This window comes from Balaenoptera borealis (genome assembly GCF_965194805.1).
Source record: "Balaenoptera borealis genome assembly, chromosome: 21".
In the NCBI taxonomy this organism is placed as follows: Eukaryota; Metazoa; Chordata; class Mammalia; order Artiodactyla; family Balaenopteridae; genus Balaenoptera; species Balaenoptera borealis.
In genome coordinates this window covers 7,022,870-7,035,640 of record NC_138880.1, presented here as the reverse complement: position 1 = coordinate 7,035,640, position 12,771 = coordinate 7,022,870, and the positions used below count along the sequence as shown (strand labels likewise).

General features: G+C 41.2%; 1 long non-coding RNA gene across 1 annotated transcript in view; it reads left to right on the top strand.

Moving 5' to 3' along the window:
- Positions 1 to 449: 449 nt before the first annotated feature.
- The window catches only part of LOC309619698, a 43,453-nt gene continuing 31,131 nt past the window's right edge, over positions 450 to 12,771 (top strand). Inside the window, exon 1 of the long non-coding RNA XR_014239170.1 lies at positions 450 to 11,549. This is a non-coding gene — a long non-coding RNA (uncharacterized lncRNA). The remainder of the gene's footprint in view (positions 11,550 to 12,771) is intronic.

Genomic DNA, 12,771 nt, shown 5'->3' with positions numbered 1-12,771 from the left:
GGGGTCCATTTTCATAGGGTGAAACGATTTCACTAGTCCTATTTTTTAATCAGCCGAAGTGTCGATGTTTCTGCCTTTGGGGGAGGTTTGCCCGTCAGGTGTGATTGAGAACAAGCAGGTCTGCTGAGGAGAACAGAATGGATGACAGGGCAGGATGGGAAAGAGGCTTTGCTAAAAACAAGAAAGGCATTGCCCTGCACTGGCTGCACCTTTTAGTATAAAAATCTTCATCCAACTCTTTCTTAATTCTTCACAATAAAAAAGGACTGATTGCAAGATCCCTGCTACAATCCTCACACTCGGATTGAATTTATGTGTAGTTAACGAACCAGCACCTCTCCCAATGTAGGATATGAGGGAAGCTAGGAATGCCAGCCGATGGCCTGGCTGCTTGAGCAGACATTCACAGGGTCACTCCAGCAATCCACCAGGACCCCCTCTTGAGTCTTGGTGGCCAAAGGCTCAGGGATGATTGAGCTGGACGACCTGCACATGATTACCAGACCCACGGGAAGTGGGTTTATAATCGAACAGACCAAATCCTTCTAGGACTGGAATTTCAGAATAGGGCATCTTCCCCCACCCCTACCCTTGCTCTCTTCCTCTGTTCCCTCTGCTTGCAACACTATTATTCCTGCCCACTGCCTCTCTCTCTCAGTAAGCTCCTCAACCTTCATCTTGAGAATCACTTCCACAGGGAGGCCCCTCTTGGCCCCTAGACTGGACCAGCCCCGCTGCCGTACTTTCTCAAGGCATCAGGAACTCCTCATCTGAGGCACACACTACCTGCTTAAGGGACATTGTCCTCACCAGGCTGCATGTACCTTTGTTTATTCCTTATGGCCCAGTGCAAATATAGCACTGAGATATTCAGATGTTCAGTAAGTATGTATTTCAATTTATTCTTTGAAATCGAAATTGCTAAACTGGCCACAGCTTGGGGAGCCTGGGGTATATAACACCAACAGTTGGTTGTCCTGTGCAATATTTCATTTCAGCCTGGAGGACTGGCCCTGCTCTAATGCTGAGAATAGCTCTGTGAGACCAAAACAGCAGATCCAAGGTCTCTGCCCTTGACCATGTTGGAGAGACACGAACTTATACTTCCAGGGCTTCCCGCACAGCTCCGTCCTTTGATAATGAACTTGTAGCTCTTCTCTCTCTTGCTTGGGTTATGAAGGAGGAGGTGGAACAACACTTGTACCAGATAAAGGAATGGCTTTGGCAGGGGAGGTGTGCGTGTGAATGTGCATGTGGATGTGTGTATGTCTGGGTCTGTGTCTAGTTGGGCACACATATGGCCGTGAGCAGGAGGGATTAGGGAGTGGAGCTTGGTCAAATGGTCCCAGCACATCCCTCTGGCTGTGAGAGAAGGAGTGATGTGTGAATGATGCAGGGAAGCTCATTACAGCCGTAGCCCAGGACTTAGCAGACTCGTCCCCTGATTTCGTCCAAGGATGACAAGAATTTCTGGCTTCCTCTTAGAAAACAGCAGGAGGTTTTTCTAGTTGCATGCTGTAGTTCCACTAATAAAACCTTTGCTCATTCTGCCCCCAGTAGAGACAGAGTCCTTAAGTACTCTTTGTACATTCCTTTCATACTCTACAAAGATGTCATCCACTTAATCGTATAATATGAAAAAGACAACTAGGCTGAGCACATGTTTATTGCTAATTTGTTCAGTATTTTAATCACGTCATGTAGTAAGCAACTGATAGCTGCTGAATAAATATAGAGGTAACACACTGTCATGATACCTGGGGACTCCGGTAGAGCCCTTCTCTCTTTTGTGTCAGTACTTCAGCCCCTTTTATTCCTCACGGTGACCCTTGGAGTATTATAATCCTCTAGTCCCATAGCCCCTCTTCCACTTCCTGTGTCCCACTTTCTATATCACTGCTGGTACCTTCAGCTGATCCACTTTCTGGGAATGCAATGACCTCAAAACATATGACATGCTACAATTATTCAATTACAGTTATTCTTACTTTAGTTATATTTTAGCCTACTTGATCATATTTGAGAATGCCTGGATGAATATTAGGATGCAATCTAGTGTGATTAAATAGCAAATTTTCAAAATTATTAGGAGATCGTGGTTTTTTTCCTTGATTCTGAGGTGCTGGGGAAGACGCGACTCGGGCCTATGAACAGCTATGGGTTCTAAAGACGAGGTGCTCACGCTTAAGTGGGTGCCCAGGATAACATGAAGATAGTCTTGCCGATCATTTAACCTATGCAGGGCTATGTTCACTTGAATGTTCTGTGTGTAGATTTCTACAGCACCTTTAAAGCTGCTTGGAATGCCTAAATTCCACGCGTATGGTAAACTGACACCGAACTTTCACTCATTGCTGACCATTTTGTTACTCCTTCCATCTGCCAGGCCACTTCCCGTTCTACCTCCCAGGCCCCAACCAAGTATGGATCCACCTCCTACTGATGAATCTCGTACTCAATTCTGTCTCTATGCTTTATCTATGTCACCCCAGGAAAGCCCATTTTCACCTATTTCCCTTATTTCCTACTTGTCTATAATGGGTAATTTTACATTTCATTATCGAATTTCATTTGTTTTATGTATGTACACATCTTAAGCCCCAACTAATGATAAAGGCTTATGTTTATCGAGCACTTTCCCAGTATTCATTCGTTGAATCTTCCCTGTAATTCTAAATGTATGTATTTTGTCATCTCCATTTTATCAGATGAAGTAATGAAAGCAAAGCGAGCTTAAGTAAGTTTTGCCAGGTCACACGCATTTAGATTAATTCATCTGTTCCTTCGATAGTCATTAAATATTCATTTGTATCCATGTTGTATTAGGTGTTAGACATCGCATTATAGGTTGTTCCTGAGCAGGGCCAGCAGTTTTGCAGCTATAGCTACACCTACAGCTCTAACCATAGGTGTCAGGCACATAGCAGCTGCCAGATATATACTTGTTGACCGAGTCACTGTGGATTGCAATATTATATATGGCATATGATTTTTAACTGACTGTAAGAAGAATCTTGTTGCCATAACTGTAATGTTAAGCTAATGGCAGTCCTAAGAAATCACGTGTCCTATGAGATCTGTTCTTTCCCACTGAGCAGGACCGGACAGCTGCACAGCCCAGCTCACCCAGCAGAAGAATACTGCGTTGGAGGGCTCTGCTCCTTCCCGAGAAATCTGCTGTGGGATTAAGGATGCGCTTTTAAGCCAAATTGTCCACATCCTGCTGTTTTGTTTTGTAATTGCATATTGACCTCAATGCTGTAAATGTCAAGGTGCCTCTGTCTAGCTGTCTGTGACTGGGGACCTTCTCGCTGGGATCTGACCCAATTGATCAAGGGTTTCCTTACAGCCAAAAGATTTGTTTCTGTCAAGGTTTTTTAGTGGGGGGAAAGGTATTATTTTCTAGATAGGGTTACATAAAGCAGTTCTCCAGTGCTAGGAAATACAGCTTTGCTAATATTTCTGCACACTGCGAAAAAAATAAGCGAGGTCCCAATTCCAGAATATATGGCAAAGAAAATATAGTGGAGCCACTAACATTTCCCAGCTCAGACTCACTGAATAGGTAACACTGAATGCTTTGTCAAAGAATTCCTGGAACGGGATGGTGTCTAGTTTTCGACATTTCTCACTTAGCACTTGATTAGATAAAAATCTGAATTGGTTGTGACTTGTCCAGAGCTATGATTATACAGCTAGGTGGTATCAGAATGGGTAATAGAAAACAGCCCTCATAATCCCTGTTCCAGAATTATTTTGTCAGTACTCAGGTACTCCTAACTGTTTACAGAGTATTCCACACTAACTGCATTGAAAATATATTTCAGTTAGGGAAATTCTGATAGAAACAGAACTATTTTGAAGCACAATCTGTGAGGCAAAGTGAAGCATGCCTCTGACATAAACTAATATATTGTTATATAACCTGAGGATTGGTTCACTACAGAATTGGCATCTTGCTCGGACCCTGTGGAAAAGACAAAATAAAACCAGAGAAGGTTTTGAACGTGGTACCAGAACAAAAGAGCTGAATAGCATTTAAGCAAATACCCACTGACTGCACCTGACTCGCCAGCATCTTTTACTTGCTTCTGCCTCTGCTTTGCTCCATTCTTTTAGAGGCAGCATTAGGACCATTCTGTATATTTGGAAGCCCCAGAAGCCTCACAGTCTTAGCTAAAATGTAAGTGTCAGTGAGTGAGCAACCTAGAAATTGTATGGTCTCTAAGTAAAGTTTGGGGACGTGCAGAGAGGCAAGTCCCATTTGCGCTTTGCTGGCTGATCCATCCACTGGAGACTAGATCCAGGCCAGAACTAGAAGAACAGACCCCAATCAATATATTCTCTGCAAAGGACAGACTGTTGTTTTTCCCATGACTCGCAAAAACAAAACGGGAGCATAGAGGTCAAAATGCATTGCATTTCAACCAGAAAAGACTAGTTCGAAAGATTTAGAAGAAGGAGTTTTTTTGCATAGAATAAAACTTGTGAGAAAAATCTGTCTCGGGGGTCATGCATATGTAGCAGTGATTCCTAAAGAACTCAACAAGGTGATTCAGAAAAAAAGATACAAGAGAAAAAGTTTATTTTACCTTTTTTTTTTTATGGAGGTGGGAGTCTTTTAAATGTTTATTTATGATGGTTTTAATATGAATATTTAAGGCCATTGCTTTCCCTCTTACTCTGCATTGATTATGGTAACTTAAACACTGATGTTTCTGAAGACGATAATTTCCAGAAAGATAATTTCCGTGGTTGGGAAGGAAATATCATCTTACTCAAAGAGTAGTTTTGATGAGGTCAACGCACCATCATCCATATGAAATGCCTTTTCATCGTTACCCACTTAGTGGTAGCTGGCTTTCATTCATCTAACCCAGATTTGGTTGCCTTCAGGATATGCACAGCTTCCTGGTCCTATCAGCTTTGGTTAGAAGAGCAGGGCTGTGTCCTTCCTTTTAGGTGCCATGAATGTCCATCACTCATGATCAAATGAACCGCTCAAAGCTCCCTTTCTCGGAAGGGCTCAGTGTACCTGACAGATACCGTGAAGTATTATGGACTTCTGCTGTAACCTGCCCAGTAGAATGAAGAAAAAAGATAATTCAGGTTTCGTTATGTTTGCTTAGACAAGCCAGTGGGACCTCTAACTGGAGCTGTTCAAGAGGCATTTTGTACAGAGATGTGTGTGTACGTATAAAGGAACTCAGGGGGAAGAAAGAAACGGGCTGAACAGCAGGGAAGAATTCTAAGATCATCTCTCAGATTTTCATACTCGTCCTGTATAATCAACCTCTTCAAGTGGGAGTGGGACTTGTACGTATAATGATGTTTCACTTCCATGACTAGATCACTAATTAGTTGAGTCCCAGTTAATCAAAAGAGAGATTATCCTGGGTGAGCCCTTAAAAGAGGGACTGGGTCCTTGCTGAACAGAAAGATCCTCCTGCTGGCCTTGAAGACATGAGCTACTATTTTGTAAGGGGACCTACAGAGAAGGACACATAGCAAGGACCTGAGGATGGCCTCCAAGAGGTGAGAGTGTCACCTGCTGACCACTAGCAAGAAAACGGGCACCTCAACCATACAGCTACGGGGACCTGAATTTATCCGACAACATGTGAGCCTGGAATCCCTCCTGAGCTTCAGATGAGATCACAGACCCAGCCACCAGCTTGACTTCAGCCTGGTGGGAATCTGAGCCGAGGACCCAGCTAAGCCACACCCGGACTCCTGACCCATGGAAACTGTGTGATAATTTGTCTGTGTTGCTCAATAAAGAAATGCATTTGTGGTGATTTGTTACACAGCAATAGGAAGGCAGTGTTTGGAGTCATCAGCATACTGATGATAGTTGAAACCCTGGGGGTGTATGAGATTAGATGTTAAGAGTGTGTGTACACAGAGATGAGGAGAGGGATTGAGTGAATTCCTAATGAAGAGTGACATTTAAGGGAGAAGAGAGGCAGGGAAGCTGTGAAGGGGTGGCCAGCCAAGGAGGAGTAGAATCAGACAGATAAGGTGGGATACACCGTGTTCTTTTTCTCCTGGCCTCCTACCTTATCTCGTAACACAGGAACATCTACACCCTCACTCATTGCTGTTTGGTGAGATTGTCAGAGGCAAGCATGCCTGGTCCAGCCTTTCAGGGTTGCCAGGACCACGAGCCCAGTGTCGTCTTCTCTCCATCCTGCCTTCCCCGTGGGGCAAGCTGCCTGTGATGAGAGGGAGGCGTGATGGGGGGAGGTGTGCAGTTGTCAACTGGGTCACTGGCTGGATGGGAGGGAACTACGATCTCATGTGGGTCCAAATTTTGGGGAGAGTAGTGAAATTCTCATTTTAGCTATAAGTAAACATCCCATAGTTTTTCTGCAATAAAGCAAATACATTGATTCTGATTTGATTCCTATTATGTTTCTCAACTTTCTAGAACTCACTGGAGAATTCTGTGATTAACATTGTAGGAACAGCCAACAGCATTAGCAGCAAAGAGGAGACAGAAAGTCAAAGAGAAGGAAGGTACCACAGAATCAAAAGTTTCAGGGAGGTCAAGGGCAGTAAGCCCTCAGTAAACGGCAGCATATTAGTCAGGACCTAAGCTAAATTCGTTAAATACATTTCCTCACTTAATCATCGTGACAGTCTTCAGATGAAGCACTTACATAGGCAGAAATGAGGCTTAAAATCAGGCAACTGCAGAAGGTCAAACAGCTTAGGAGGAGCTGGAATTCATAACCAAGAGTATGTGAACCCAAAGCCACTTCCCACATCCAAGGGATCTGACAGCAAAAGAGGTTCTTGATGACCTTGGGCACTATTTGCTGTTTCAGGGGAGCATGGAGATTGCGAACCAGATTGCCACTGGCTAACCAGATCGTGGGTGGTAAGGAGAGAGGAAACAAATATAGTTAAATATTTAAATGTTTAAATGAAGAGGTGTAGTAGGGGAACATGGGATGCGGGGTGGAGGGATTTTTTTTTTTTTCATTAAGAAAGGAGAGAGGGACTTCCCTGGTGGCACAGTGGTTGAGAATCTGCCTGCCAACACAGCGGACACAGGTTCAAGTCCTGGTCCGGGAAGATCCCACATGCAGTGGAGCAACTAAGCCTGCATGCCACAACTACTGAAGCCCGCGCGCCTAGAGCCTGTGCTCCGCAACAAGAGAAGCCACTGCAATGAGAAGCCCGCGCACCACAATGAAGAGCAGCCCCCGCTCGCCGCAACTAGAGAAAGCCCGCGTGCAGCAACAAAGACCCAACGCAGCCAAAAATTAATTAATTAATTGTTTAAAAAAGGTAGGAGAGATTTTGAAAATATTTTAATGCTGTTAGGAGGAAGAGCAGGTGGTAGGGGTGAACATGCCTGAGAAATTGAGGCTAATTCGAGGCTAATTGAGAGAGTGAGGTCTCTGGGGGGGTGGCTGGGGGCGGGGGAGATGGAGCCATGTAAGTTTCAAGAGTTCCTTTTCGTGGTTTCCATTTTCTTTTTTTTAAAATTTCTTTAAATTAAAAAAAATTTTTATTGGGGTATAGTTGTTTTACAATGTTGTGTTTAGTGAAGTGGAGTAGACTTCCCTGTGCTATACAGCAAGTTCTCGTTAGTTATCTATTTTATACATATTAGTGTATATATGTCAATCCCAATCTCCCTATTCATCCCACCCCCTCCCTTCCCCCTTTGCTGTCCGTACGTTTGTTCTCTACGTCTGTGTCTCTATTTCTACCTTGCAAACAGGTTCATCTGTACCATTTTCCTAGATTCCACATATATGCGTTAATATACGTATTTGTTTTTCTCCTTCTGACTTACTTCTGTTTTCTTGGTGAAGCAGAAAGTGAGGTTATCCACCCAGAATATGTGAAGGAGAAGAAGAGGTGGAAATGATCGTCCTTTGAGAGATGACTATGAATTATGGATGAGTTTCCAACCAGACACGACGACAGAGGAAATGACCTGAGAACCAGCTTGTCTGGATGGCCCAGCCTGTCAATTCTTTCTCTACAGAAATTATGTTTGGAAAGGAAATGTGTGCTCATCACCACCTTTACTAAAATTTTAATAATTTAATTTTTTTTAGTTTTCCTATAATTTCCTTTTTACCATAGACAAATTTTGTCATTGTTGTGTTGTTGCTTTGTTTATAGGTTGCTTTTTATTGTTTGTGTGTTTTTTTTTCTTTAAGAAAAACCGGTTTTCAGGGATGCTGATTTGAATAGGATTGATCTCATTCAGTTTTACATCACCAGCTTTGTCAGTGAAAGACACTGACTGAGATCTACTGTCTAGGCTATGACTTCAATACAATCCATTCTAACTTTGACTCGTTGGCCTTGGAGAATGTAGTTTCAAAGGTTCTAACTGATGCTGTAAACTCTTTGAATTTTCTCACTGAATTCCCCCCTCATTAAGTATCAAATTTTTAAAAAATAAACAATCACATGTGAATGAGCTCTTATAATGTATCCATGGTACATGCTATAGAACATAAAACACTAACAAAACAAAACAAAAAGCAAAATACATAGTTTCTAAACTTAAGGAGCTTATATTTTGGATGCCAACCTAAAACAGCATGCAGTAAACAAGAAGAGAACAATATTAAACAGAAAGTGCTACATCCTTTAGGGCAAATGATTATTAGTGTGGGCTGGCAAGGTCTTCATGGAGAATACAGAACTGAAGTGGTGACTTAAAGGTTAGTAGAACCAGACCAGCCAAGAGAAAGAGACAAGCTCACACCATTGTAAAGCAATTATACTCCAATAAAGATGTTAAAAAAAAAAGAAGAAGAAAACATCATACAATGTAAAAACTGTATTACACAGCAAAAGAAATTATTATAAAATCCTATTTCTTAAAAAAATAAAATTTCAATAGTATGAAAAAAAAAAAGAGACAAGCTATTTCTAAAGGGGAGACAGAATGAAAAGGGTTAGAGATAAGATTAACTAGGATATAGATGAAGGTTAGTGAGGAATCTGTGCAAGACAGTGTTTGTTTTTATTAGAGAAATCTGGGTAAACAAGTTTGATGGCACATAGAATCATATGATGAAAGGAACTTTCAAGTCAGCCTGTAATATCCCTTATTTAAGACTAAGGCTGAGAGGTAACTGATTTCCCAAGGATGCCTCAGTGATTTTGTTGGCAGAACTGGGTTAAGGATTCAGTTTTTATTCACTGACATTCTTGATGGCAAGGTTGGGGACTTTGCCATATACAACGCTGCCTCTTATAGGGACATTTACAGGGAGGCTTAATAGCACAGGACTTAAGCTTCCTGGCTGTGTGATAGCTCCAGCTGAAATACTGGTATTGATCCCTATAGTCATGTAACCTTGGACAAGGTTGTTGTCTTTTTAACCTCTCTGTCTGTTTCTTCATCAGTGTCCTGGGGATGCTGGTAGTGTCCTCCTAAAATGGTTTGTTTACGTGTGTCTATTAAATAATAGAAGTAAAGTGGTATCATAGAACATATTAAGTATCCAGTATATGTTACCTGCTGTTTTATTCATTTTCATTCAATGTTTATTTGAATGTTGACTATGTTTGGTAAGGTTATTTGAGATGTATAAAGGTAGTTAGATAGAATACTTCCTGCTTAATAGGAGAGATAAGACTAATAGATAAAAATGTATAATACTAGGTAAAAAGTGATTAGCGTTGTCAGTAAAGCATAGATAGAATAGGCCAAATACTGTGAGCATTAAAAAGCAAGAGGAATTTCTTCCATGTGGAAACAGATTTGTGGAATTAATTGTAAAAGAAAGATGCCGGAAAATAAACAGCTAAATAAATACTATCTTTCGGTCACCTTGGGAGGCTATATATTTATTAATATACATGAGACTGCAGCTAATGGTCAAGAGATATTTGGACACCCCTTTAGGAGCCACCTCCACAGACATTTACACAGCCACCCCAGAAACTCCTTGCCAACCTCATTTCAGAAGCGTGCAGCGCTTACTTGGATTCTGTTGTTCATTTATTTCTGAAGACTCTTCTTTGCGGTGACTTCACTTTAAAATTTTTTTTCTTTCTCTATCTTTTTTTTTTTTCCTTTTATTGTGATCTAATTTTCCCTGGAACTTTAAGGAATGGAAAGTGTCAAGGCTTGGGCTTAGAGCCCTTATTATAGAGAGAATTTCAGTTCGCTTCTGCGGGGCATCTGGGAGCCCTATTTACCTGGGAAGACTTCAGACTTAATTTGATACTTGATATTTTTCAGACCACATCATTATTGTAATTTTTAGACCCAACTTCACTTGAAAGTTGACTTGTAGTTAAGAATTCTTGGGTGAGGAGGTGTTTTTGTTTTTCTTGTTCTTCCTGTATCTGGAGGCAAGGCTGAGAAGGGTAAATTTCTTTTTCTTTTTTTAAATTTTAATTTATTTATTGTATTTATTTTATTTTTGGCTGTGTTGTGTCTTCGTTGCTGTGCAAGGGCGTTCTCTAGTTGTGGCGAGTGGGGACTACTCTTCATTGCGGTGTGCGGGCTTCTCATTGCGGTGGCTTCTCTTGTTTCGGAGCACGGGCTCTAGGTGCACAGGCTTCAGTAGTTGTGGCACAAAGTCTCAGTAGTTGTGGCGCATGGGCTTAGTTGCCCCGCGGCATGTGGGATCTTCCTGGACCAGGGCTCGAACCTGTGTCCCCTGCATTGGCACGCAGATTCTCAACCACTGCGCCACCAGGGAAGCCCCAGAGGAGGGCAAATTTCTTGATCGTTATCTGCTGTAAGGGGGGATGTTGTTTTCTTTTTAGTTTACACCACCCGGTGTTGCCTTTTGTGAGTCCTCATTTATGTCAAAGTCTCTGGTCCCAAGTCATCTTTCACTGTCATTAAAATGAAAGCTCTAAGCCATAAGGGACCAGCATCTGCTCCTTAGGCAGTGCCAGCTTCGACACTCACTCTGCTCCCGATTTGTGTTCTCTCAACATTTTTCTTTTGAAATAGTTTATTCAACATTTTCAGGAGGTTTTCACTGGGTAGGATTTTGGGGACCTCTAATCTCTGTGTTGGCAGAAATGGCAATCAAATTGATCAGATTTTCAAAAGAATGAATGACTCCCACTTCCCCCCACCAAAAAAGAAAAGGGCTTCGAATTATTACAGGGAAACACATTTAGAGCATGATTTTAAGAGTCAGATTGACCTGTATTCAAATTTTTAAAGTGCTGTTTATGTTAATGAGTTTTTGTTTCTCTTTTTGTACAGTAACAATAACAAATAATACACCTCTTAGGGTCTTGTGACATTACATGAAATAATCCCACATGTCATTCTTAAGGCATAGTACTGCTTACATATAAGAGCTCAAAACACAGTGACTATTTTTACTATTTTTAAGATCACCAACGATATAAGGCATTATGCAACTATAGCCAACTGAGACTAACAGACCATAAATGAGCTAGTGTTGAAAAAAGGGAGAAATCAGTTACCTGGAATAGCTAAGGAGTCTTCTGGAAGAATTTAATATTTAACTGAATTTGGGGAATTGGGAGAGAGACTGAGACAGGCAGACAGATGGACGAGCGCATACCAAAAGGTAAGAAAAAAATATCGCTGTTGAGATGGGATAAATTTTTCAAGTACTATCCTTTGTATTACTCAGATCATAAGTATATTTTGTAAGTCACTAATATACCACCATTCTCTAGTTTTCGTCTGCTATCTTTGTCTCCCCTATGAAACTATTTTTAAAAAATGAAGCCCTCATCTTTTATTTCTTCAGTGATTCCCCACAGCATACAGTGCTCTATATACAATAAGCCCTTAAGCAATACCGATTGAATGAATGAGTCCTCACTTTTGAGAAGCACCTCTTCTATTTTACTTCCAGCAGCTTATTCTCATAGTGAGGGTGCCTGCAGAACACCTAGTTACCATTAGGTGAGAAATCTAAAAGTAAATTGTGCCGGGATTATTTGGAATCAATTCACAGAAGGAAAGACCAAGAGGCTGCTGCAGCCAATTGACACGCCTTTGGAAATGTTTTTTGGTCAGAAGCTTCTTCAAGGTAAAAGAGAAAGCTTTCTTTTCCCCATTGATAGCAGAATGCTATTTCCATCAGGCTATACTAGACATTAAAGGGACTTCTGTCAAGAGGTTGGATTTTCTTCCCAACCATAGGAGCCAGATGGATAAAATCTTATCTAACGATAAGGAAGAACTATTAATAGGGAATTGAGAATGTTACATTATTTAGGACATAGCTATTAGGAAAACTAAATTACATATTTAATGTCAATTTATTTAGCATTTAATGAGTGTCTAATTACCAGCCACATTGTTGGTTCTTGGAGACAAAATGATGATTAAGAATCTTACATCCTTAAAGATCTTACACTGAACAACCAGGGAAATTCACAGGTATGAAAACTAGAATATAAAGTCAGACTATGCCCAGGGCAAGGATAGAGAGAGAAACAAAGTGTTATGCAATTGATAATCAGGGGGAATTAATTTTGACTTGGAGTCAAGGAAGATCCAGAATGGGAATACTAGAGATAGTTCAAGTACTAGTAGAATTTAAACATGTGTGTGGCTAGGGAATTTTAAATACCCTGAAAATCGTGATGTGTATGTGGAATGGACCACAGGCTGGCAGAGCTGCAATTGTGGGTAAATGAGGAGAGTGATGGCATATAGTGTTAGCTGCATACTTTGGGATAGGATTTGGAAGGTCGTGAGAAAGTACAGAAGGTTAGATATGAGAACCGCTGTAAGGACATTATTTGCTAGAAGTTGACAACAAGTTGAATGACACA